The following is a 25615-nucleotide window of genomic DNA, read 5'->3' on the forward strand; positions in this document are numbered from 1 at the left end:
TGGTGACTGCTGTAGTGTTTGAAGTCAACCGCTCGTACGATATGATTTTATGACGCATATGTTTTATATCCTTACTTTTGTTCAGTGCCCCAAAGGGGCGAAACGCGTTACTGAAGTTAAATAACTTTGCAACGCAGTCTGCTTTTCAATTTGAGATAATTTAAAACTATTGTTGTACCAGCCCGACAAAGTGGAATGGACTAAATTTTACGTGTATTTCAGTTTTACGTATTTAGTTTCCTTATAATTTTTATGAAAAAAGGCAAAAAAGTTGCTTACGTCAGTGCACTTGTTGTCGATACATAGGACGCTTTTACAGATATTCTTAAAATTAATTTGAAATGCGACGTTTCCGAATCCCGTTAGTCTTTAGATCTGGCGTGGTGCTTCGAGCAGAAGTACTGAAAAACAGATCGATACTCGAGTCCAGGCAGACGTAGCGAGCTCACACGGCACTGAAGAGTGTTTGTCCGCGTCCTCGCCGTCCGTAGGCAGGTGGGACAGCATTTGCGGCCGCAGCGAGGAAGGCGAGCAGCAGCAGCCGCCGTGGGCAGGAAGAGCCAGTGGCGCGGCTCCAGGCGGCGGTGGCCAGGTCTGGCACGACGCTCTCCAGCCAGGGCCGGAAGACGCCCACGAACAGGTAGACGTTCAAGCGCGCCGCCTGGTCGCAGTGCAGGTGCCGGCTGCCGGGCATACAGGGAGCTTTGCTGAGACCTTCTCAATGGAGAGACGTCTACAGACGTTAAAGTAACCTCTGGCGTACCACAGGGGACCATTGCCTTTCACAATATACAGGGTGTCCCAGCTATCTTGTCCACCCAAAATATCTCTGGAACAATAACAGCTATTGGAAAACGACTTTCAGCGGTATCAATGTAGGGCTGGGCCCCATGAATGTACATATTTGGAAACATTCTAAAACGAAAGCATACGTGTTTTTTAACACAAACTTATGTTTTTCTGAATGGACCTCCTATATTTTTTCTTCAGCAATCCATAGCATGACAAAGAACGTACACAATGGCGTTGATTGCATTGCAATATTCCCATTACATCCCGAGATATTGAGACGCAAAGTTGACGCTTGAAACTCCCGACATGCGCTGCTAGCGCACGTCCTGAGGCTCGGGCGTGAACCCCAAGCTGCCCGTAATCGCGATGTGATTGACATGTGTGATCACACCTCCATACTTATCAAGAGGTCCGAAACAACGGTAAAACTTTTAGTCCACTTGCTCGTTTCACTAAAACCATCAACATGAATTTTACTATGACGAGTGAATGATTAACTGTCACTTGCGCTAGATCTACATTAAAGTAAAGTTTTAAAGTTGAACGGCATCACGATAAGCGAAGTTAACTTTGTGACTAACGTTGCGGTACACAGATACGTTACGGAACCGCATCACCACTAGCTTATGGGGTAAATACCTGCTGGAATGTACGACGTTAATGCAGGATGGCAGCAGACCGTATTATTCGTTTCGGACCTCTTGATAAGTATGGAAGTGTGATTACGCATGTCAATCACATCGCGATTACGGGCAGCATGGGGTTCACGCCTGAGCCTCAGGACGTGCGCTAGCAGCGCATGTCGGGTGTTTCAAGCGTGAACTTTGCGTCTTAATATCTCGGGATGTAATGGGAATATTGCAATGCAATCAACGCCATTGTGTATGTGCTTTGTCATGCTATGGATTGCTGAAGAAAAAATATAGAAGGTCCATTTAAAAAAACATAAGTTTGTGTTAAAAAACACATATGCTTTCGTTTTAGAATGTTTCCAAAAATGTACATTCATGGGCCACAGCCCTACATTGATACCGGTGAAAGTCGTTTTCCAATAGCTGTTATTGTTCCAGAGATATTTTGGGTGGACAAGATAGCTGGGACACCCTGTATATAAACGACCTAGTGTGTCGGAAGTTCCTTGCGGCTTTTCGCGGATGATGCTGTAGTACACGGAGAAGTTGCAGCATTAGAAAATTGCAGCGAAATGCAGGAAGATCTGCAGCGAATAGGCACTTGGTGCAGGGAGTTGCAACTGACCCTTAACATAGACAAATGTAATGTATTGCGAATACATAGAAAGAAGGATCCTTTATTGTATGGTTATATGATAGCGGAACAAACACTGGTAGCAGTTACTTCTGTAAAATATCTGGGAGTATGCGTACGGAACGATTTGAAGTGGAAAATTAACTATTGGTAAGGTGGGTGCCAGGTTGAGATTCATTGCGAGAGTCCTTAGAAAATGTAGTCTATCAACAAAGGAGGTGGCTTACAAAACACTCGTTGGGCCTATAATTGAGTATTGCTCATCAGTGTGGGATCCGTACCAGGTCGGGTTGACAGACGAGATGGAGAAGATCCAACGAAGAGCGGCGCGTTTCGTCACGTTGGTAAGCGTGATAGCGTTACGGAGATGTTTAGCAAACTCAAGTGGCAGACTCTTGAAGAGAGGCGCTTTACATCACGGTGTAGCTTGCTGTCCAGGTTTCGAGAGGGTGCGTTTCTGGATGAGGTATCGAATATATTGCTTCCCTCTACTTATACCTCCGGCAACGGCCTTGCCGCAGTGGATACACCGGTTCCCGTGAGATCACCGAAGTTAAGCGCTGTCGGGCGTGGTCGGCACTTGGATGGGTGACCATCCAGCCGCTATGCGCTGTTGCCATTTTTAGGGGTGTACTCAGCCTCGTGATGCCAATTGAGGAGCTATTCGACCGAATAGTAGCGGCTCCGGTCAAAGAAAACCATCATAACGACCGGGAGAGCGGTGTGCTGACCACATGCCCCTCCTATCCGCATCCTCAACTCTGGATGATGCGGCGGTCGGATGGTACCGATGGGCCACATGTGGCCTGGAGACGGAGTGCTTTTACTTATACCTTCCGAGGAGATCACGAATGTAAAATTAGATAGATTCGAGAGCGCACGGAGCCTTTCAGGCAGTCGTTCTTCCCGCGAACCATACGCGAGTGGAACAGGAAAGTGAGGTAATGACAGTGGCACGTAAAGTGCGCTCCGCCACACACCGTTGGGTGGCTTGCGGAGTATAAATGTAGATGTAGACCTGTGTGAGGCGCCTAGCTGTCTAGATCGTAACATCTTTTGGACATGTCTTGAAATATGACGGAAAATCCACCATCGGCAAGACACAATCAATACCTTCACTGCGCGGTAGCGATGATGATGTTACCGATCACAGTACCACTAAAGCAGAGTCAACACGATTTTCAGCAATTGTATCACCAAAGAAGACGAAGTGAATACTCCAGAATTCGAATCAACAACTGCTGCCAACATGAGTAAGTTAAAAGAAAGTATTTAGGTCTAGCGAAGCAACTCAAATCGCTTAGTAAAGACAAGTCTTCCAGTCCAGGTTGTACTGGGTCTACAACTTTCCTTCCGCCGTTTTTTCTCAAAGTTCGAGGCTTTATTGTGAGCATCTTACAAAAAATTTACGTTTTAAAGTATTGGCCATCGCTGACCACTACTTTCTCCCATCTTTCTGGCAGCATACGAATCCCGAGGCGGAAGAACTGGGCGTCTTTCGAAAAGATCCATGCATCGATCCAATTTTGCAATTGTTCATATGACAGGAAGCGCTGGGCAGCCAAATCGTGTGCCATTGAACTAAAAAATTGGTAGTCAAAGGGAACAATGCCTGGAGAATACGGCGGGTAGGGTAGGACTTCCCACTTCAACGTTTCCATGTATGTTTTGGCGGGTTTTGCGACGTGGGGTCGAGCACTGTCATGCTGCAAAATCGCCTTTTCATGTCTGTCGCTGTATTGTGGCCGTTTGTCTTCCAGTGATCGGCCCAAACACATCAATTGCTTTCAATAACGATCTCCTGTGATTGTTCCCGTCGGTTGCAGTCGCATCGAAAGCTTTCTCTCTTTCACAGCCATGCCGGTCTTTGTCAAAATTACCGTTCTTGAAACATTGAAACCTGCCGGCCGAAGTGGCCGTGCGGTTAAAGGCGCTGCAGTCTGGAACCGCAAGACCGCTACGGTCGCAGGTTCGAATCCTGCCTCGGGCATGGATGTTTGTGATGTCCTTAGGTTAGTTAGGTTTAAGTAGTTCTAAGTTCTAGGGGAGAATAGAAGTTTTCGAAATGTGGTGCTACAGAAGAATGCTGAAGATAAGGTGGGTAGATCACATAACTAATGAGGAAGTATTGAATAGGATTGGGGAGAAGAGAAGTTTGTGGCACAACTTGACCAGAAGAAGGGATCGGTTGGTAGGACATGTTCTGAGGCATCAAGGGATCACCAATTTAGTATTGGAGGGCATCGTGGAGGGTAAAAATCGTAGGGGGAGACCAAGAGATGAATACACTAAGCAGATTCAGAAGGATGTAGGTTGCAGTAGGTACTGAGAGGTGAAGAAGCTTGCACACGATAGAGTAGCATGGAGAGCTGCATCAAACCAGTCTCAGGACTGAAGACCACAACAACAACAACAAGTTCTAGGGGACTAATGACCTCAGCAGTTGAGTCCCATAGTGCTCAGAGCCACTTTGAAACATTGAAACCATTTTCTGCAAAGTTCTGTCACTAACAGGCGTCTCATCATAGGCCTTACCCAGCTTTTTATGAGCCTCAGCCGCAGATTTCTTCATATCAAAGCAGAATATTAAAACCTACCGTAGATGACGAGAATTGGGTTCGTAAGTTGACATATTCAGCCGAGAATAACTTTGAGATGCAATCAAAAATCGACGAACAGTTTTATGGCGTTATGTTGTCAAATGCCTAAGCTTACTGTATGACACTTACGACCTACGACTTGCGCCACTACTTTCCTCTAATGCCGTCTACTGCAAAACGGCGGATGCAAAGTTGTATACCTAAAATATGCGTTAGAATCCTGATATAATAGCTCCGTATTTAGCAGTCATATACAACTGCTCGTTCGACGAAATGTGCATACTTAAAGACTAGAAAGTAGCAAAACAGACAGACGTCAGAGATGTAGGCCTATAGTGTTGTGCGTCTGTTTCGCTACCCTACTTCAAAACGGGAGCGCTCTTGCTTTTTTTCAGAATCATTAGGAACGTTTCTCTTCTCTAAGAGATCCGCGAGACACTGCTGCTACAACAGCGGCAAGTTCTTTCGCATACTCTGTGTAGAACCGAAATGAGTGGTATCCCGTACGGTTCAGTCGCATTTCCTCTGTTGAGCGGTTTCAGTTAAAAGAGGAAGTACTCCGTGATGTTCGATTTTTGGTGACTTCAGAAAATGTGCTTAATCAAGCGCACTGGAGGTCACAGAGGTGCAGGGTGGAGGAGATTTGTGTTTAACATCCCGTCGACAACGAGGTCATTAGAGACATACCACAAGCTCGAATTAGGGAAGGATGGGGAAAGAAGACGACCGTGCCCTTTCAAAAGAATCGTCCCGGCATCTGCCTGAAGCGCTTTAGGGAAATCACGGAAAACCTAAATCAGGACGGCCGAATGCGAGTCCATTGTGCTAATGGAGGTCTTTGCAAAATAAAATTGAATTTTTCTTATATATTATCGGAAATTTCTATCTATTCTTTCGTTTTAAATGTTAAAAAAGTGACAATTAATAAAACGTAAAAGAGCGAACATTCTTTTGAGTTCCAGTTGTTGGTTTTTAAAAGAATACAAAATTTGCTGAAACTCCAACAATATATTTTTTAACTGCGTCTTAGGAGGGGGTTCCATTACTCTTACTTTTTCCTAATTCTTCTTGATCATGTGATGCCACGCGCTACAGCACAGGGCAAACTTTTATCGCCACATTTGAGTTTGGGTAATTATGGCTTAACAAGCCTTTGATGCTACAAAGAGATTTCTATATACAGGGTGACAATTATTGAACTATTTGAAAAAAAATAAATACGTAAATTAGTTAAAGACTACAGCGTGGACACCCTTTATTCAACATGTAAACGTCAGTACAGATATTCGGATTTAGGTTATGACATGCTCGATATGCCTGCCATCATTGGCGATGATGCGGCGCAGACGGATAGCGGCATGACCCGCTGAAGTGTCGGAGGACTGATGCTGTCAATGACCTCCTGAATGGCTGTTTTCAGCTCAGCACTGGTTTTGGGGTTATTCCTGTACACCTTGTCTTTAACGTAGCCCCTTGAAAAGGAGTCCCATGTGTTGAGATCCGGAGACTATAACGGCCACTCGAGGTCCAAGCCAGTGGCCTCTGGGTATCCCAGAGACAGAATGCGGTCCCCAAAGCGCTCCTCCAGGATATGAAACACTCTCCTGGTTCGATGGGATGGAGCTCCGTCTTGCATGAACCACGTCTTGTCGAAATCAGTGTCACTTTGGATAATGCGGATGAAATCATCTTCCAGAACGTACCGTTCGGTAGTCACTGTGCCATCAAGGAATATCGCACCGATTATTCCGTGACTGGACGTTGAGACACAATCACCCACTGAGGATGAAAAGACTTCTTCATCGCGAAATGCGGATTCTCAGTCCCCTAAAAGCGCCAATTTTGCTTATTGGCGAACCCATCCATATGAAAGTGGGCTTTGTCGCCAAATCAAACCATGCATGCATATACTAATTCCCATAATGCCCCACGGCAGACCGTGCAGTTTGAACGTTCTAACGCAAACCGTTCAGAAGTTATGACTATATTATTTCATAACTGTCACTCTGTAAAATAATTAATGTTAACTATAATTTATTTATGATTTTACGCGTGTTGCGAGAGCGGACGAAATATACCGAATAGATTTTAAACATGGCTGTAGCAGCAACTGTTAAAATTCTTCACAATAAAAGGATGACAGCCAAAAACAGTTGCAGGATAAAATTTTTTTATTAAAATTCTGACCAAGGTTTCGGTACATATAAATATACCTTCATCAGAAGTAAAACTTCTAGAATTACATCATGCAATGGAGAATAATAAAACTTTTACCCCGTGCCCATTACACATGTTATACAAATGGAGATGATATCTTAATTACTGACGACGCCTTTTATTGTGAAAAAAAATACCGAATAGACTGTGATAATGCTACTATACAGGAATATTGTCCATACATTTTGCAGGTTGCGACTGCTATTAATTCAGAAGTTGGTAAATTTCGCCAAGATGGCCTTTCCCTTTGCAAGGTAGCCCTTTTTGCTACCTTTGGATTTTCCTCCGCACATGGACACACCAGCGAGTCGCCAGGAAAGTAGCCTTGATCGTTAGAGGTAGGCAGTGTTTGTCAGCCTAACGTAACTTTGCAGTCTGCCCAAAGCTGTACAAATGAGCACAGTTAAGTTAGCTACGAAAAGGAGAGCTCTCCGGAAAGTGGGCCGCTTTCTTCGAAACCCGAGTTATTAAATGACCCCTACAGCAAGAGCTCTGCCCCGGGCCCGATTTCATCTGTAGTCAAGACGCGATTTCGCATGTTGGTACGTAGAGTCTCAAAACAACATGGACCTATCATATGCCATGTGGAGAGATTTTAGCTGTGTGCTGGAAGCACCAAGAGGTGGATCTAATATTAATGGTTGGTCGGGGAATCAATACATGGTGTTGTTGCACGCTAATTGCGATAATGAGACCATCTCAAATTATAATGACCACACGTAATTACGATCTTAACTAGGCAACCGGGACCTCCATGATGCCGCTAACGTAATCTACTAAACTACTGCCTTGTGCAATCAATAGATCGTCTCTCTCTCTCTCTCTCTCTGATTCACTTTCTCTCTCTCTCTCTCTCTCTCTCTCTCTCACACACACACACACACACACACACATACACACACACGCACACACACTGTCAGTTACATGTTTTATTTCTTTCGTTTGCAAGTGTTCTCTAACAATTTGTGTGTGCGGTTTTTCGTGTCCTACCAGGCGTTGTCTCGCATTCATGGGTGGGAACGCCGACTTGTATCCACAGAAAAAAAAAAAAGGTGTGTGGAATCGTATGGGACTTAACTGCTAAGGTCATCAGTCCTGAAACTTACACACTACTTAACCTAAATTATCCTAAGGACAAACACAGACACCCATGCCCGAGGTTCGAGCATGTCGAGGCACGGACGGGGATTGTATCGTTGCCAATTCCAAGCGACAATTGCGGTACGCGCATGCGCGTGCTTTCCACTTGAAGAAAGTGTACGTCCTGCAAATTATGTCTCCTACTTGCTTATGCAGAATTTACCACTTAGCACCACAATCAGCAGTGGCAACTCGCGTATTCAGTAAACAAGTCACTAAAATCACGCTTATTGCTCGCATTAGCTACGGGATTCACAGCAGTTCGCTCAGAACACTACTGAGCGCTCATTGGCTGTCGGAGAAAACGTGACGTAGGTGCGCGGAACAAGCCGAAGCTCGAGCGCCATCGTTCGTGACTCCAGCTGTAGTGGCACATCGCACCTCACTGCTCCCTGGGAGCCTTGTTACCTTTTCGCTGCAGAATCACTGCTCGCCAGGCGTAATTACCATGCAGCTGTTCATATAGCTAGCAGAGTGCCGACAGACTAAAGCACGACTTTTTTGGAGTGACCTTTAAGCAGTCAGTCATAGCTTAATTTTCATGGCATTAGGTGCTGGACATGGTGCGAAACACAAACCGGCTTGATATCATCGTTGGCGAGGATCTCAGTGAGCAGCGGGGCGAGCAGTGATGCTGCAGGTTAAATGGGACGGTAAGGGTACGCTTATGCTGCAGCTTAGGTACTGGCACTTCGCAGATGGAACATCGCTACTCGCCGGGAGCTTCCGTAGATTTTCGCTGTGCAGCCTCGCTCCACGGGAGAGGGGGGGGGGGGGGGGAGGATGAAACCCTGAAGTCGTGTCTTCCCACACGATAGTTGCCCGACCACAGTGTCCATCCTCAGCCATTCGTACTCAGATGTGGTATGGAGAGGCATCTAGTCAGCACCCCTGCACTTCTCACCATTGTTGACATGTAGACCTCTCAGTCAGAGAGTTCCTGATCGAGGCTGAGTGCACCCTGGCCAGTCCTCTCACTATGCAAAAATCCCTGGCAGTATTGGGAATGTACCCAGATTCGCCGCGTCTGTCGCACTGACTGCTCAGCTGTGGTAATGGACTGCTTACGGTACTGCTCCCCATGAGCGATTAGTCTGCAGCTGCACCCTCCCTATCTAACCCATGTTAATTTAGGCAAGTATTTGACCCATTTCTGAAAAAACTATTTCATGCAGGACCTTAATATTTTTACTGTATGTTACATGATGCTAATATAGTCAACTGTGCTAAAAGCTACTTTATCCATTTTATGGTTTAAACAAATACTTTTTTAAATTTATTAACAAAAAATATTAAGTTTTTTCTGCAGAAAATATTTTTTGTGAACTTCCTAATGGGGGAATATTAATGAATGTAGTACCAGAGGTGGCTTTTTATGTTATGCAGAGTCTCTGAAAATTTCTTTCATTTATCTATGATATAATGGGGCATATGTACTGAAAATTTTAGTTTGTGGGAGAAACTTTTGAAATTTGTTACTTACAGTTAATCAAAACTGTCCTGCTGCATATGATGGCCCTTCTTTGGCCTCTAGCAGGTCTTCCAGTTTATTTTTCACCTTCCTGGCCGTATTAGATGTTGCAGCCCAGTGATCATGTTTTCACCAGGATTAATTCCCAGCTTCTTCAGTACCCAACAATTTCCAGTATTACCACAATTGAATGTAATAACAGCATCATAAACTCCTAGTTTCATTGTAAGATGCCTACAAAATACAGTTTTAGGAAGGTGGTTCCAAATTATGCTGTTGAAACATTCGTTTGGGTTCTGTGTCTGCCCATGCAGACATTTCCTTAGAAGGTCAGGGTGAGACATGTCTCTGAAAATAGGTTTAATTGCTGTAATGACAGCAGCAGGAAGAGAATGCTGGTGAGAATAAGATTCTCCAGTTGCCTGAGCCCTATTGTATTTGCACCACGAATTTTCTCCTGATGAGCACAATCCATGACATGGCTTATCATCAGTAGAGGACTTATGGAAGAATATTGCCCAAACATCTCTGTTAATTGCCTGTAGATTTTCTTTATTTCTCCTAATTGCCTGCCCATAGTATACCTGCATGTTTTCTATTTCAGTTTTGGTTAACCGACCCTGTCCGGTCAACAGTTTTCCACCTCCTAATTTTTTTTCTCTCTATCAACATTTAGTTTTCTCAGCCTTGTTCCCAAACGTTTTTGAACATGGCTTACACATCGTATTTTGCTAATAATGGCATCTCCATGTTTCTTAGAGTTGGCAGTGGGTGGGTCGACAGTGGGTGACAGAAAAGTGGGCGTGGCACATAAACACACGTGGTAGGAAAATGCTCTTTAAATGCTCGAAAAAAAAGTTTCTCCGCAAAATCCTTTTCAGAATACTTAAATAAAAGCTTAATCTATCGAAATATGATGAAAACCGAAAATCGATTATTTTCGACCTGAACCACGGTGTGGTCCCCTTAACATAGTAAGCGTAGTGAAAAACGGTACTGCAAGAGTAACATTGTCACAGCTACCAATCATGTCTCAAGTTACAAGACATGCAGCGATGTTCGCACCGCGAAACACAAACCAGCTTGATATCGTGACCTTGTGAGAATCTAGCGAGCAGCGCGGCGATCAGTGATGGTGTAGGTGACATGAGGCGGTAAAACTCTGCGTTCCTATCCCATCATCGCTGGGACGTGCCGGCGAGCGGCGAGGTGGCAGCATAAGTCAACCCGGCTTTTAGGCTAGGTTAGGGAAGAGAGGAATGTAGCCGGTACTTGTTTCCGAGCAACACAGCTCAAAACATGTACCCACCCCTCCACACGTCACACCTTGATTAAATTGGAATACCAATTATTCGAACCTTTTCGGAGGTCTGTTGAACTTGGAACTGTCGAGAATCGACTGTCGACAGGTGGAAGGGTCTGTAACGGTTTCGCAGCATGAGGGCAGGAGGTTGAGGTATCGGTGTGCAGCTAGAGTGTACTTAGAACTGTCGAGAATCGACTGTCGACAGGTGGGAGGGTATGTAAAGGCCTTCCAGCATGAGGGCAAGAGGTTGAGTTTGTGGCGTGCAGCCAGAGTGTACTTGGAACCGTCGAGAATCGACTGTCGACTGGTGGGAGGGTATGTAAAGGCCTCACAGTATGAGGGCAGGAGGTTGAGTTTGCGGTGTGCAGCCAGAGTGTTCTTGGAACTGTCGAGAATCGACTGCCGACATGTGGGGGGTCTGCAAAGGCCTTGCAGCATGAGGGCAGGATGTTGAGTTTGCGGCGTGCAGCAAGAGTGTACTTGGAACTGTCGAGAATCGTCTGTCGACAGGTGGGAGGGTATGTAAAGGCCTCGCAGCATGAGGGCAGGAAGTTGAGGTTGCGGCGTGCAGCCAGAGTGTACTTGGAACTGTCGAGAATCGACTGTCGACAGGTGGGAGGGTATGTAAAGGCCTCCCAGCATGAGGGCTGGAGGTTGAGTTTGTGGCGTGCAGCCAGAGTGTACTTGGAACCGTCGAGAATCGACTGTCGACAGGTGGGAGGGTATGTAAAGGCCTCGCAGCATGAGGGCAGGAGGTTGAGTTTGCGGCGTGCAGCCAGAGTGTACTTGGGACTGTCGAGAATCGACTGTCGACAGGTGGCAGGGTCTGTAAAGGCCTTGCAGCATGAGGGCAGGAGGTTGAGTTTGCGGCGTGCGGCCAGAGTGTACTTGGAACTGCCTTGAATCGACTGTCTACAGGTGGGAGGGTCTGTAAAGGCCTCGCAGCATGAGGGCAGGAGGTTGAGGTAGAGGCGTGCACCCATAGTGTACTTGGAACTGCGTTGAATCGACTGTCTACAGGTGGGAGGGTCTGTAAAGGCCTCGCAGCATGAGGGCAGGAGGTTGAGGTAGCGGCGTGCAGCCAGAGTGTACTTGGAACTGCCTTGAATCGACTGTCTACAGGTGGGAGGGTCTGTAAAGGCCTCGCAGCATGAGGGCAGGAGGTTGAGGTAGCGGCGTGCACCCAGAGTGTACCTGTAGTGGGTGACGGCGGTGAGTACGCCGGGCCTGCAGACGAGGGGTGCGCCGGAGCCAGCGCTGCACGCGGCGCTCTCGCTGGACTCTTTGGGGCTGTCGGTGCAGAGGGCTACCTGCCGTTCCTCGGGGGTCCCTGTCCGACACTGCGTCAGGTTGGTCACCTTCTGCAGAGACGTCTGCAGGCTCACCGACCCCTTCCGCCCGCGCACGCCGAATCCGGTCATCTCGCAGTCCAGAGTTGTGTTGTCCGCCACCCTGCGGCAAGGCAGACGCACATTTAACCACTCCACGACGGCTTGTGTTCGTCTTGTCCACTCTGAGGTTAAATAAGCGGGTGATCTAAATTACGAGGGTGAATAAAATGAAAACCTTAAATCTGGAATACAAATCGAAATTTCGCGCCGTTATCCTGTATGTTGGTAAGCGTGCTACAAACAGCGTGCAGAATAGCCTGTTAGGTGTTCAGCATAGAGCAGATGCACACATACCGTCGTAGTATCAGATAAAGATGGCCGCCCCACTTGCGACTAGCACCAGGGAAGAACAGCGTTCTTTTACTCGGTTTTTGCGTAGTGAAGGTGTGAAACCTATTGAAATACATCGACGAATGAAGGTTACATACGGAGATGCATGTTTGTCACAGCAGCAAGTCTACGAGTGGAGTAGGAAGTTCGCAAATGTTGTGACTTCAGTGGAAGATGCTACTCGTCCAGGTCAGGCACAACGAGTTGTGATTCCACAGAAAATTGCAGGTGGAAAAGTGTTTGGGGATGAAATTGACGATACCTCCAAAACCACCCATCGCCAGTCATTGCTTTTTGTGTCTTGGTTTCTCCGTTGTGTACTACAGTGGGCCTGTGGTAGTATGTGTTGTGATTCTCTAGATGTGAGTGTTTGAAGTGGGCGCCGTCACATCGTCACATGATCACCAGGACATCTGTCTCTTTCGCATCAATTTATTTTTCAAGGGAAAAAATCGAGAATATTACACAAAGTTATAATTCTTATGGTGCTGCACAACTCCTAATTACAGACTTTTGGCGGGAGTAGACCCGGACTTAGTAGTAAAAGTTTTGACGGTGAACAAACTCACTCCGCATCAGTGGAATGTTTGCCTTTGTAATTTATTGACGATAATACTGCACGCCAATCTTAACGGGAAGTGGAGCCTTTTAAAACAGAATGATAAGTTTGTTGAAATCCTTGGAATTACTCGTGTGAATATTAATTTGCCTTTTCTTTTCGGATTAATATTTCCGCTTCTAGGGTGTTGGTTAGATGCTTTTGTGGCAGGAGGTACGGGGAACATTGAGCGAATTTAGTAATTGTGTTGAGAAGTTTGCGCAATCGTTGTATCAATGCATTGAAATATTTTTTTTATTCCCCCTCGTATTATATTCTGCATTCGCCGATTCAGTATTCAATTTTCTCCACTCAAATCTTATTAATATCTGATGGATATTTTTATAATTTTTGCAAATAATTACGTAGGCCTAACTCCGAAAATTCTGAGGTTATTGTTGACATTGTCTGACAGATCATTAATACACGACATGAATAACAAGGTTGTACTTCCCTGCGGTAATTCAGAAGTTGCTTCTAGGAAAAAAAAAAAAAAAAAAAAAAATCAAATGGCTCTGAGCACTATGGGAATTAGCATCTGAGGTCATGAGTCCCCTAGAACTTAGAACTACTTAAACCTAACTAACCTAAGGACATCACACACATCCATGCCTGAGGCAGAATTCGAACATGCGACCGTAGCGGTCGCGCGGTTCCAGACTGAAGCACCTAGAACCGCTCGGCCACTTCGGCCGGCGAAGTTGCTTCTACATCTGTCGTTGACTTCGCATCCAAGACAACTTGCTGTACCCTGCCAACCCCGTCCCGAATTCCTTTCAGTATTCCACAAGACAATATACTTGCAGATGAAAGCTGGTGTGGTACGGAGTGAAATTCTTTGACCTAAATCTTTCGCGGCGCATTTTCCACTAAAGAAGAGAGAAATATACTCGCCTCCCCTTTATTATAAAGTTAGTTTCATTACATGTATAAGTTTCTCATTTTAATTGTCCGTGTATATTGTACAGATGTACACGGTATGGAGTAAAACAACCTGATAATAAGGTAAGAGAAGGCTAGGGGTCACTGAATCCAATAAAAGTTTCCATGTTACCGTAGGCGGGGAATGCAGGATTGTATCCAGAAATTGAATGTGTTTTGGTGTGTGTATCACTCTGGCTATGTCCGACTTCGGTACTGCTGTGTTATGCTGTTGCTGTTGTGCTCCACAGTACTCAACAGAATAAAAGTTCATGCATGCTCCCTGTACCATAGTAAAAAGTAAAACATGTGACCTTTACATTTCATAGTTAATAACATGGCACCTCGTTATCTTCCTGCAGAGGTATTTCCGGAGTACAGTTTGTACTCTCAATAAATTAATGGCAGAAGGTACTTTTAGTGTATCTGATTTAATAGGCAAGCTGTACCCAGAAAACGTCACAGAAATAATCACGCATGACGTAACGAGCCATGCATAAATATTTATAGTTTGCCTTGGCTGTTCACCTGAATCTAATACCTCCATCTTATTTAGTCAGTAACTGCGCTCCTTACGTAGTATAACATATTTAGCTGGAACAAATTAGTTTAAATGCACACATTTCCGAGCACTCATTGTTCATTGTCCGTCGTTTTATGGTTGTAGCTCGACAATGGCGCCCTTCCAACCGCTGGCTGTTTGAAAAATTTTTCCCGATTACACGTTTCCTACACTGCAACCTTGCTGACCGTACTATCAGGTTCTTGTTCTCTTACGACATGTACTTAAGGAAGTGTATCTGTGTTTGTGTCACTGCAACAGTGAATATCCTTTTGAGTTTCTAACTGTGCTTTCCTTTGTTTCAGGTAAGAACTGACGAAAGAATGCTGCCAACGCCAACTTGCCCATACGTGAGTTAATGGATCTGTGAGTGTTGTAGATCCAACATGAATCAAGAATTTTGACAGTTCAAGAATTCTGAATTTCTTAACCTGCTTTCTGATAACATCTTTAGCTTTCATTGGTCTGTTGTCCTCAGTGTAGTATTACGTTAATAATTATCCATTGGGATCTCTCTAATTACATCTGAATGAAACGAACTTTAATGGTGTAGGCGTTTTACTTGTAATTTGAAATGCATCTTCAATGGCAAATTTCGGAGGTAGTGGTCTATATGTGTTCTTGTTCCGATTTTATAGGTGCTTCTTTCCATACGAAATTACATTTGAGCAGCAGTAGGAATTTTTTTCTCGACGCACTAGCGTAAACAATATTCACAAATAGAATGAGATTTTCACTCTGCAGCGGAGTGTGCGCTGATATGAAACTTCCTGGCAGATTAAAACTGTGTGCCGGACCGAGACTCGAACTCGGGACCTTTGCCTTTCGCGGGCAAGTGCTCTACCAACTGAGCTACCCAAGCACGAATCACGCCCCGTCCTCACAGCTTTACTTCTGCCAGTATCTCGTCCCCCTACCTACCAAACTTCACAGAAGCTCTCCTGCGAACCTTGCAGAACTAGCGCTCCTGAAAGAAAGGATATTGCGGAGATATGGCTTAGCCACAGTCTAGGAGATGTTGCCCGCGAAAGGCAAAGGTCCCGAGTTGGAGTCTCGGTCCGGCACACAATTTTAATCTGCCAGGAAGTTTCATATCAGCGCACACCCCGCTGCAGAGTGAAAATCTCATTCTGGAAACATCCCCTAGGCTGTGGCTATGCCATGTCTCCGCAATATCCTTTCTGTCAGGAGTGCTAGTTCTGCAAGGTTCGCAGGAGAGCTTCTGTAAAGTCTGGAAGGTAGGAGACGAGGTACTGACAGAAGTAAAGCTGTGAGGACGGGGCGTGAGTCGTGCTTGGGTAGCTCAGTTGGTAGAGCACTTGCCCGCGAAAGGCAAGGTTCCCGAGTTCTACAGTTTTAATCTGCCAGGAAGTTTAATATTCACAAATACGCTTCATTTTTAGTCGAATGCACAGAGATTTCGTTTGTCTATCATGATCATTATATTTCTAAACTGAAGAAGGGGGAGGAAGAAAGTGAAGGAAAGGGACTATTGATATCAGCTGCATCAGGATTTTATGCGGCATCGCCAATGATGGTTGAAAATATGTGCTTGACCGGAATTCGACCCTGCGACCTCCTGTTTAGTAGGCAGACGCGCCAACCAGACACAGGGTCTATCGACCCTGCGCGGACTAATTCGGCACGCCTCACGGCCGACCCACTCTCCCAACGAGCGCCACCTATCCACAGTCCCTGTGCATGCCCTTCATGCTTGGTACTCGGATATTCTCGCAGGAGCTCTGTCATGCGCACTGAAGAAGATGGATCCGTTGTCCATCTAGGCGAATCACTGACATGAAACCGTGGTGTTTGTTCTTTCGGACATGACCGAAAATACCGACACCACGCATTCATATCACTGCATTGTTCGTGGGTTTCATGCAGTAATATCCTGGAGGTACTGAATAATTTTATGAGCAAAAACCACATTACTGTGGCGTTTCCCTATTTCCCCTCGTCGTCTAATGATTCTGTTTTCGGTTGTTGCAGCTATTATTGACTAGTAAGTCTGCTTAGTAGCCACTAGGTAATTCTTAGGAGATTGAGGACTGTCGCGCATCGGATCAAAGAAAATGCATCTAATATTTCGAGCGCCAGTCAGTCGGGGGTACACTCGTCCTTTTAAACGCATTCGTTGTTTTGATCGAACTGGGAACTTCAGAGAGTTTCGCTGCAGCTCTAATTCTATGTGACGTTTTAGCATGTCTTCCCACTTACAGGGCCGGTCGGTGTGGCCGAGCGGTTCTAGGCGCTACAGTCTGGAACCGCGCGACCGCTACCCTCGCAGGATCGAATCCTGCCTCGGGCATGGATGTGTGTTATGTCCTTAGGTTAGTTAGGTTTAAGTATTTCTAAGTTCTAGGGGACTGATGACATGTTAAGTCCCATAGTGTTCCGAGCCCTTTGAACCATTCGGATATAACGATCAAAAACAGTTACCCTTAAATAACTCCGGACTGGAATGAGACTATTATGGTTCAGATATGGTCCAGTGGTGTATCGGACGTTGCTCCAAGGTAAATTAACCATCTGAAAAGTCTTGCTTTCTTGGGATTTTACATGTAAAAAACACGTTTTCTGGGAGGCTTCTGAAGCACGCCACTTACGTACTTTAAACTTGTATGAATCAATTCAGACTTTGCATGGCTAAAGTTAAAACGAAAATTTGTTGTCGCATAATTTTTATCCATTCTCGTGATATTATAGTCTAAAGTGAACTGAATGTGCGGAAACGGTTTAAAGTGAATCAGATAAATAAAAAATGCGTTCTTACGATAAAATTGAAAACTCGCTTTCAAAAATCTAGCTTCATCCAGATTTTGCACGTTTTTTGTGAGTTTATTTACGCATGGCACTTCTATGTTTCAAACTTGTACGAATCCTTTAAAATTTTGTCAGACGGTAGACAAATACATTTAATTAATCGTCGTCCTGTATTTTTGTGAACGGCGCAGTGAGCTCTGTTAGCTGCAGGGTGTTGGCACCCCTGTATCTTGCGATTTGTAAGCTGAAATACCTGATTACCTGATCCTGTGCCCAAAATCCAGAAGATTCACCAGCAATAGTAAACAAGAGATAATATAATGTGACTGAAGAGGATACATGTAATGCCTAGGAAAGTTTTTCTGGGGAATAAAATTTCTGGTGATGGATGCATTACAGTGATCAACGAGAATATTACGACCACCGACCTATTATCGATATAAACCCATCCAGGCGACAGCAGCGTCACCTGTCGAGGAATGACTTCTAGTCAGACACACGTACGGTGCATGGAGGTATCAGTGAGCGTTCTGGCCGTGTGTAGAACGGTGAAGGCGCGTGATTTATCTGAGTTTGACGCCGGCCGGTGTGGCCTAGCGGTTCTAGGCGCTTCAGTCTGGAACCGCGTAACCGCTACGGTCACAGGTTCGAATCCTGCGTGGATGTGTGTGATGTCCTTAGGTTAGTTAGACTGATGACCTGAGATGTTAAGTCCCATAGTGCTCAGAGCCATTTGAACCATTTTTTGAGTTTGACCGAGAACAGATTGTGGTGGACCGGAGCCTCGGCATGAGCATTTCGAAAGTAGCAGGACCTGTCTAGTGTTCGACGAGTGCTATGGTGGGTGTCTTCAATACTTGGTGAAACGAAGGTGAAAGCACGTCCAGACGCAGTGGTGTTGGGTTGCCACTCCTCATTATATATGTCGGACGTCGTAGGCTGGGCAGACTGGTGCAACAAGACAGGCGGCGAGCTGTGGCGGAATTGACATCAGATTTTAATGCTGGGCAGAGTACAAGTGTGTCTGAAACCACAGCGCACTGAACACTCGTAATGATGCGTCCCCGCAACCGACAAAACATGCGTGTGCCAGAGTTTACACCATGGAAACAGCGACTACGACAGATATGTGCACGTAACCATCGGGACTGGACGTTGGCGCAGTGGCACAGGGTTGCATGGTCTGATGAATCCCGATACCTTCTTCATCACGCCGATCGGAGGGCGCGAATTCGTCGTCTTCCAGAGGAGCAGCTCCTTGACACCTGTGCTGTGGGATGGAGACAAGCTGGCGGCGACTCAGTTATGTTCTGGGGAAATTCACGTGTGCAACCATGGGTCCAGCGGAGCTCGCCTAAGGCACCATGACGGGTAAGGAGTATCATACACTGGTTGCAGACCACATACACCCCTTCATGACGATCATGTTTCCCAACGCCAGTAGCATTTTCCAACAAGACAATGCGCCATGTGACAAGGCCAGGAGTGTGATGGAGTGGTTCGAGGAACACAGTTGGTATTCTGGCCCTCGAACTCGCCAGATATGAATGCGATGGAATACTTCTGGGATGTGATTGAACGTGGCGTCAAAAGATCGTCGCCTTCTTCGCCGCAGTTTATGGGAATTACGTGTACAGATGCGGTGTACAGATGCGGTGCCAGCTCCCTCAACGACTTACGAAGGTCTTATTGCTTCCACAGCACCACGCGTCGTCGCTGTTACACCACTGGCCATTAAAACTGCTACACCAAGAAGAAATGCAGATGATAAACGGGCATTCATTGAACAAATATATTATACTAGAACTGCCATATGATTACATTTTCACGCAATTTGAGTGCATAGATCCTGAGAAATCAGTATCCAGAACAACCACCTCTGGCCGTAATAACGTCCTTGATACGCCTGGGCATTGAGTCAAACAGTGGTTGGATGTCGTTTACAGGTACAGCTGCCTATGCAGCTTCAACACGATACCACAATTCATCAAGAGTAGTGACTGGCGTATTGTGGCGAGCCAGTTGCGTGGCCACCATTGACCAGACGTTTTCAATTGGTGAGAGATCTGGAGAATGTGCTGGCCAGGGCAGCAGTCGAACATTTTCTGTATCCAGAAAGGCCCGTAGAGGACCTGCAACATGCGGTCGTGCGTTATCCTGCTGAAAGTAGGGTTTCGCAGGGATCGAATGAAGGGTAGAGCCACGGGTCGTAACACATCTGAAATGTAACGTCCACTGTTCAAAGTTCCGTTAATGCGAACAAGAGGTGACCGAGACGTGTAACCAATGGCACCCCATACTACCACGCCGGGTGATACGCCAGTATGGCGATGATGAATACACGTTTCCAATGTGCGCTCACCGCGATGTCGCCAAACACGGATGCGACCATGATGATGCTGTAAACAGAACCTGGATTCGTCCGAAAAAATGACGTTTTGCCATTCGTCCACCCAGGTTCGTCGTTGAGTACACCATCGCGGGCGCTCCTGTCTGTGATGCAGCGTCAAGGGTAACCGCAGCCATGGTCTCCGAGCTGATAGTCCATGCTGCTGCAAACGTCGTCGAACTGTTAGTGCAGATGGTTGTTGTCTTGCAAACGTCACCATCTGTTGACTCAGGGATCGAGACGTGGCTGAACGATCCGTTACAGCCATGCGGATAAGATGCCTGTCATCTCGACTGCTAGTGATACGAGGCCGTTGGGATCCAGCACGGCGTTCCGTATTACCCTCCTGAACCCACCGATTCCATATTCCGCTAACAGTCATTGGATCTCGACCAACGCGAGCAGCTATGTCGCAATACGATAAACCGCAATCGCGATAGGCTACAATCCGACCTTTATCAAAGTCGGAAACGCGATGGTACGCATTGCTCTTCCTTACACGAGGCATCACAACAACGTTTCACTAGGCAACGCCGGTCAACTGCTGTTTGTGTGTGAGAAATCGGTTGGAAACTTTCCTCATGTCAACACATTGTAGGTGTCGCCACCGGCGCCAACCTTGTGTGAATGCTCCGAAAAGCTAATCATTTGCATAGCACGTCATCTTCGTGGTGTAGCAATTTTAATGATCAGAGTGTATCTGTGCCAGAGATGGATATTCCGGCTGTTAGTATAGGTGGTTGTAGTGTTCAGGCTGATCAGTGCAGATTTACATGACGTGGGTGTTAATACTTACGGTAAAAATTTGCGAGTATGTCGCGATGTTTTGATTTAAATGGCTTTGGAGCTGCACGATATGTTGGAAACCCTAGTTCCCTTCTTTTACATCCCTAACTCTGCCCAGCACATACTCACCTGTTTCTGCTGTGGAAGGAGCATTTTGCATTCTGGTAGCCAACATGAGTGACAGACGCGATGTGAGTGGGGGACCGGAGGAAACCACACTCACACGATCATGTCTGTGAGCTGCAGATGGTGGCAGCGCTCACTGAAGACGAGGGCCTCCTTGACGCCAACGAGCATGACGTCGTGGGCGACGCCGCCCCAGTACTCGGGGTGCACCAGCAGGTGGAAGAGTGGGCGGCGCTGCACCCCCGCACGCAGCACCTCGTCGCCCAGCCTGTAGCGCACGTCGCCCGCCAGCAGGTGCGAACGGCTCTCCCAGTCGTCTGCAGGACCGCAACGTCTCCCATTACGGTCGCAACAATAAACAGGGGACAGATGTGAAACCCTGTGCGTTGTCAGCCTTTCACTCGATACACTGAAAATAGTGCTCACAAGGGAACCTCCCCATCGCACCCCTCTCAGATTTAGTTATAAGTTGGCACAGTGGATATGCCTTGAAAAACTGAACACAGATCAATGGAGAAAACAGGAAGTAGTTGTGTGGAACTAGGAAAAGAATAAGCATAATATACAAATTGAGTAGTCCATGCCCAAGATAGGCAGCATCAAGGATAGTGGTAGCTCGGGAGAGGCGTGGTCCCGTGGTTAGCGTGAGCAGCTGCGGAACGAGAGGTCGTTGGTTCAAGTCTTCCCTAGAGTGAAAATTTTAATTTTTTATTTTCAGACAGTTATCAAAGTTCAGGCACTCACACAAAATCAACTTCACTCTCCAAAATTTCAGGACATGTTCAGATTTGCTTGGACATATGCAGGATTTGACCGTCTACACACGGAAAAATTTGAAAACTTTAAAAACGTATGTTTTGACAGAGCACAAGGAAAACTAAGCGACTGTGAAACTGTTGCATTCATTTGTTGCAGTTTATGTGACAAACTCTTGTGTTTTTATCACTTTTTTGGGAGTGATTATCACATCCACAAGAAAACCTAAATCGGGCAAGGTAGAAGAATCTTTTTACCCATTCGCCAAGTGTACAAGTTAGGTGGGTCGACAACATATTCCTGTCATGTGACGCACATGCCGTCACCAGTGTCGTATAGAATATATCAGACGTGTTTTCCTGTGGAGGAATCGGTTGACCTATGACCCTGCGATCAAATGTTTTCGGTTCCCATTGGAGGGGCACGTCCTTTCGTCTACCAATCGCACGGTTTTGCGGTGCGGTCGCAAAACACAGACACTAAGCTTCTTACAGTGAACAGAGACGTCAATGAACGAACGGACAGATCATAACTTTGCGAAAATAAAGAAAGTAAAATTTTCCCTCGAGGGAAGACTTGAACCAATAACCTTTTGTTCCGCAGTTGCCCACGCTAACCACGGGACAACGGCGATCCTGAGCTCACCTATCCTTGATGTTGCTTATCTTGCGGATGGACTAGTCAGTTTGTATATTTTGCTTATTTTTTTCATAGTTCCATACAATTTCTTCCTGTTTTCTCGAGTGATCTGTGTTCAGTGTTTCAAGGACTATCCACTGTGCCAACTTATAACTAAATCTGAGGGGGGTGCGATGGGGAGTTTCCCTCATCAGAGTACATTCCATATCTACGTCTATTGAGAATAAGGCTGTGGCGTAGGGTACTTCGCGTCCACTGTCACATTGTAAGGTGCCTCTTACGTGAGGAAAACATTTTTACCAGTTTTAATAAATTATTGTCTCTTATTGATATACTCACGATAGTTAGTAAGTGTTGTAGTCCGTAGCCGGCCATGAGTCGGAGAGCATTTCCCACGCTGGCTGGTTAGGTGACGAAGCGACCATATGTCGCGCGTAGTAGGTTTGGACTCGGCGCTGGACCGTAGCAACAAGCGTCAGCCAGGGAAATATACATGACGGGAAGAACCGCCATCTTGGCGCCAAAGTCACCGATTTTGTTTATTTATATTTAATAATTAAAGTCGTTTATGACAACATGAATACTAGGAGGAGTCTCCGGAAGTTTAAAACTATTTATCATAATTTTGCCTCGTTAAAATTCACGCCCGTTCATTAACAAATGCATATCTTAGTAAGTACGAACTTGATCGGAAATCCACGAACTGTGACGAAACTAGTAAGAGATACGGACTGCGCGCCAAAGTCGGCAGTCGGCGTTAAGAGCTCTTCCTGTCTTCTTCGATGGTAGCCATGCTCTCGGTTACGAGTAGTTTGTGACGTGTTTCATTATTGATCTAATAGGAATAAAAGTGACATTACGGCATTCTGAATGTTAATTTCGAGTAAATAGATACCCCAAAGTTGATCGACAGCAATTTCAGATAATTAGCTGCCACCGACACAGACATCCAATGCGCCAATGAAGAATGTGCACGGGACGACATTTACGAGAGCTGCACCGCGCACAGGTAGGAGTAAATCCGACGACACGACCCACCAAGGCGGATCAAGGAACTTACACTAGCAAATTCCGGTTGGAAATGCTGACCAGTTATACTGTACGTCACATACACCAGCCTCTACGGACTCGCGGCTGAGCTGAGTAATAACAGTACCAGTTTAGAACCGAGGGGATCTTGCCACATCTCTCGTTTTCCTCTTTGAGTCGCGAGTGGTGCACGGGAGAAAGACTGCTGGACAAAACGCCGTCTGAGCTCGAATCTCTGAAATTATAATGGTAGTGATCTTGATTGTTTCCTGGTGCTTATCAGCGTCTTTGCAGAAGCTGCGTTACTAACCTACTGAAAGGGTCAGACACTTCAGTTGCAGGTTGCTTCCAGGGGCAATAAAAATTTGATATTCTGTATTTCATGTGTCCATTGACCGAATTTATATTTCATATGTCCATTGACCGAATTTAAAAATTTGAAATGCTGTCTTAACCTATTCCTAATGAGCTATTACACAGCGTGAACTTCAATAAAACCGACAAATTACAAGTACGGATTCTTGACTGGAAATGGAGGGAAAAAGGTCCTGTGAACATGTGTCCGGAAATTCATCGTTTGCCACAGCAGACGGAACTGAAAAATGACAGTTCCTTTGACGCCGGCTGTGTAATTGACGCAGAGTACTGTAAGCAGCAAAATGGAGCGGTATTCATGTCGGGAACAAGCCGATATGGTGTTGTGTACGGCTAAACGGATAGAAACGGTCGATAGGCAGCACGGCTACACCAGAAGGGCACCTCCACAGACACCAACAACAGCACACAACATTTCAAGCCCTTTTTGGGCGTTTGCGTGATCATGGGTCCTTTCATACAGACGAACGGGCAGATAGGCGCCTGATTGTGCATTAACTAGATGTAAAGGACCAAGTTCTGCAGGACATTGAGACGAACCACAGGACAAGTTCCAGATCTGGTGTACGCACAATCCACAGCCTCCTTGCACGTCTGTCTGAATGCACCGATGATCACACAAACACCTAAAAGGGGGTTCAAACGTGCGATTGGTGTCTGCGAGGGTACTTGTTTTGGTATAGCCGGGCTGCATCTCGACCGTTTCCATGTGCTTGGTCGCACACAGACACCATCTCGGTTTGTTCCCGACATGATTACCGCACCATTCTGCTGCTTACAGTACTCTGCGTCAATCACACAGCCGACGTCAGAGGAACTGGCATTCGTCAGCGCCGTCTACTATGGCAAACGATACATTTCTGGACACATGTTCGTAGGACCTTTTTTCCTCCATTTGCAGTCAGGAATCCGTCCCTGCCATTTTTCGGTTTTATTAATCTTCAGCCTGTATTTTAATTTTTTTAATCGTATGGCAAGGGCCCCCCGTCGGGGAGACCGTTCGTTGGGTGCCGGTCTTTCAATTTGAAGCCACTTCGGCGACCTGCAGTCGACGGGGATGATAGGATGATGATGATGACAGCACAACACCCAGTCCCTGGGCGAGCCTGTATTAAAGGTTAGCAACACAATAACTCGAGTATTAAAGTTAGAAACTGTGTGTGTCTTGAGGAGGCTTACCACACTGCGAGCAAATTACCATATTCGTGCTGTATTTGGGAATGAGAGTACTTAGCGACTGCCAGCAAACTATACAAATAATTTCAAACCTTTTTAAAAATTTCTATCGCTGCTGCCGCCCTCTCCCCAAACACACATATACAAATTAGTGAAAGGAGGAATGTTTACTGTTTACAACAAATGCTTCAAATGGCTCTGAGCACTATGGGATTTAACTTCTGAGGTCTTCAGTCCCCCAGAACTTAGAACTACTTAAACCTAACTAACCTAAGGACATCACAAACATCCATGCCCGAGGCAGAATTCGAACCTGCGACCGTAGCGGTCGCTCGGCTCCAGACTGTAGCGCCTAGAACCGCTCGGCCACAATGGCCGGCTATTTACAAGTTTCGCTGTTCATGTAGTAAAACCTGAACATCGGGCGTTACGTTTTATTGATTCTGCACTACAAACGCTATTCACAGTACATGTTGCAGACAGAATGTATCTGTAAAGTTTTATCATTGTATGACAATAAGTTCACGGATATGACGTCATAAACATTAAGATGTGTGACGTGTGTGTGTGTGAATTCCTAAGGGACCAAAGTGCTGAGGTCAGCAGTCCCTAGACTTACACACTACTTAGACTAACTTAGGCTAAGAACAACACACACACCCATGCCCGAGGGAGGACTCGACCCTCCGGCGGGAGGGGCCGCGCAATCCTTGACATGGCGCCTTAAAATGGTTCAAATGGCTCTAAGCACTATGGTATTTAACATCTGAGGTCATCAGTCTCCTAGACTTAGAACTACTTTAACCTAACTAACCTAAGGACATCACACACAACCACGCCCGAGGCAGGATTCGAACCTGCGACCGAAGCAGCAGCGCGGTTCCGACTGAAGCGCCTAGAACCGCTCGGCCACCGCAGCCGGCTGGCGCCTTAAACCGCGCGGCCACTCCGCACGGCTAAGATGTCTGAAAAACCATCT

At 46.1% G+C, this 25615-nt stretch overlaps 1 protein-coding gene and 1 pseudogene across 1 annotated transcript in view; both read left to right on the forward strand.

Moving 5' to 3' along the window:
• Nucleotides 1-25615, forward strand: part of LOC126416749 (uncharacterized) — an 888282-nt gene that overhangs the window by 755300 nt on the left and 107367 nt on the right. The window lies entirely within an intron of this gene.
• On the forward strand, nucleotides 2561-2677 carry LOC126417892 (5S ribosomal RNA; annotated as a pseudogene).

This window comes from Schistocerca serialis, chromosome 8, assembly GCF_023864345.2.
Source record: "Schistocerca serialis cubense isolate TAMUIC-IGC-003099 chromosome 8, iqSchSeri2.2, whole genome shotgun sequence".
Taxonomy (NCBI): domain Eukaryota; kingdom Metazoa; phylum Arthropoda; class Insecta; order Orthoptera; family Acrididae; genus Schistocerca; species Schistocerca serialis.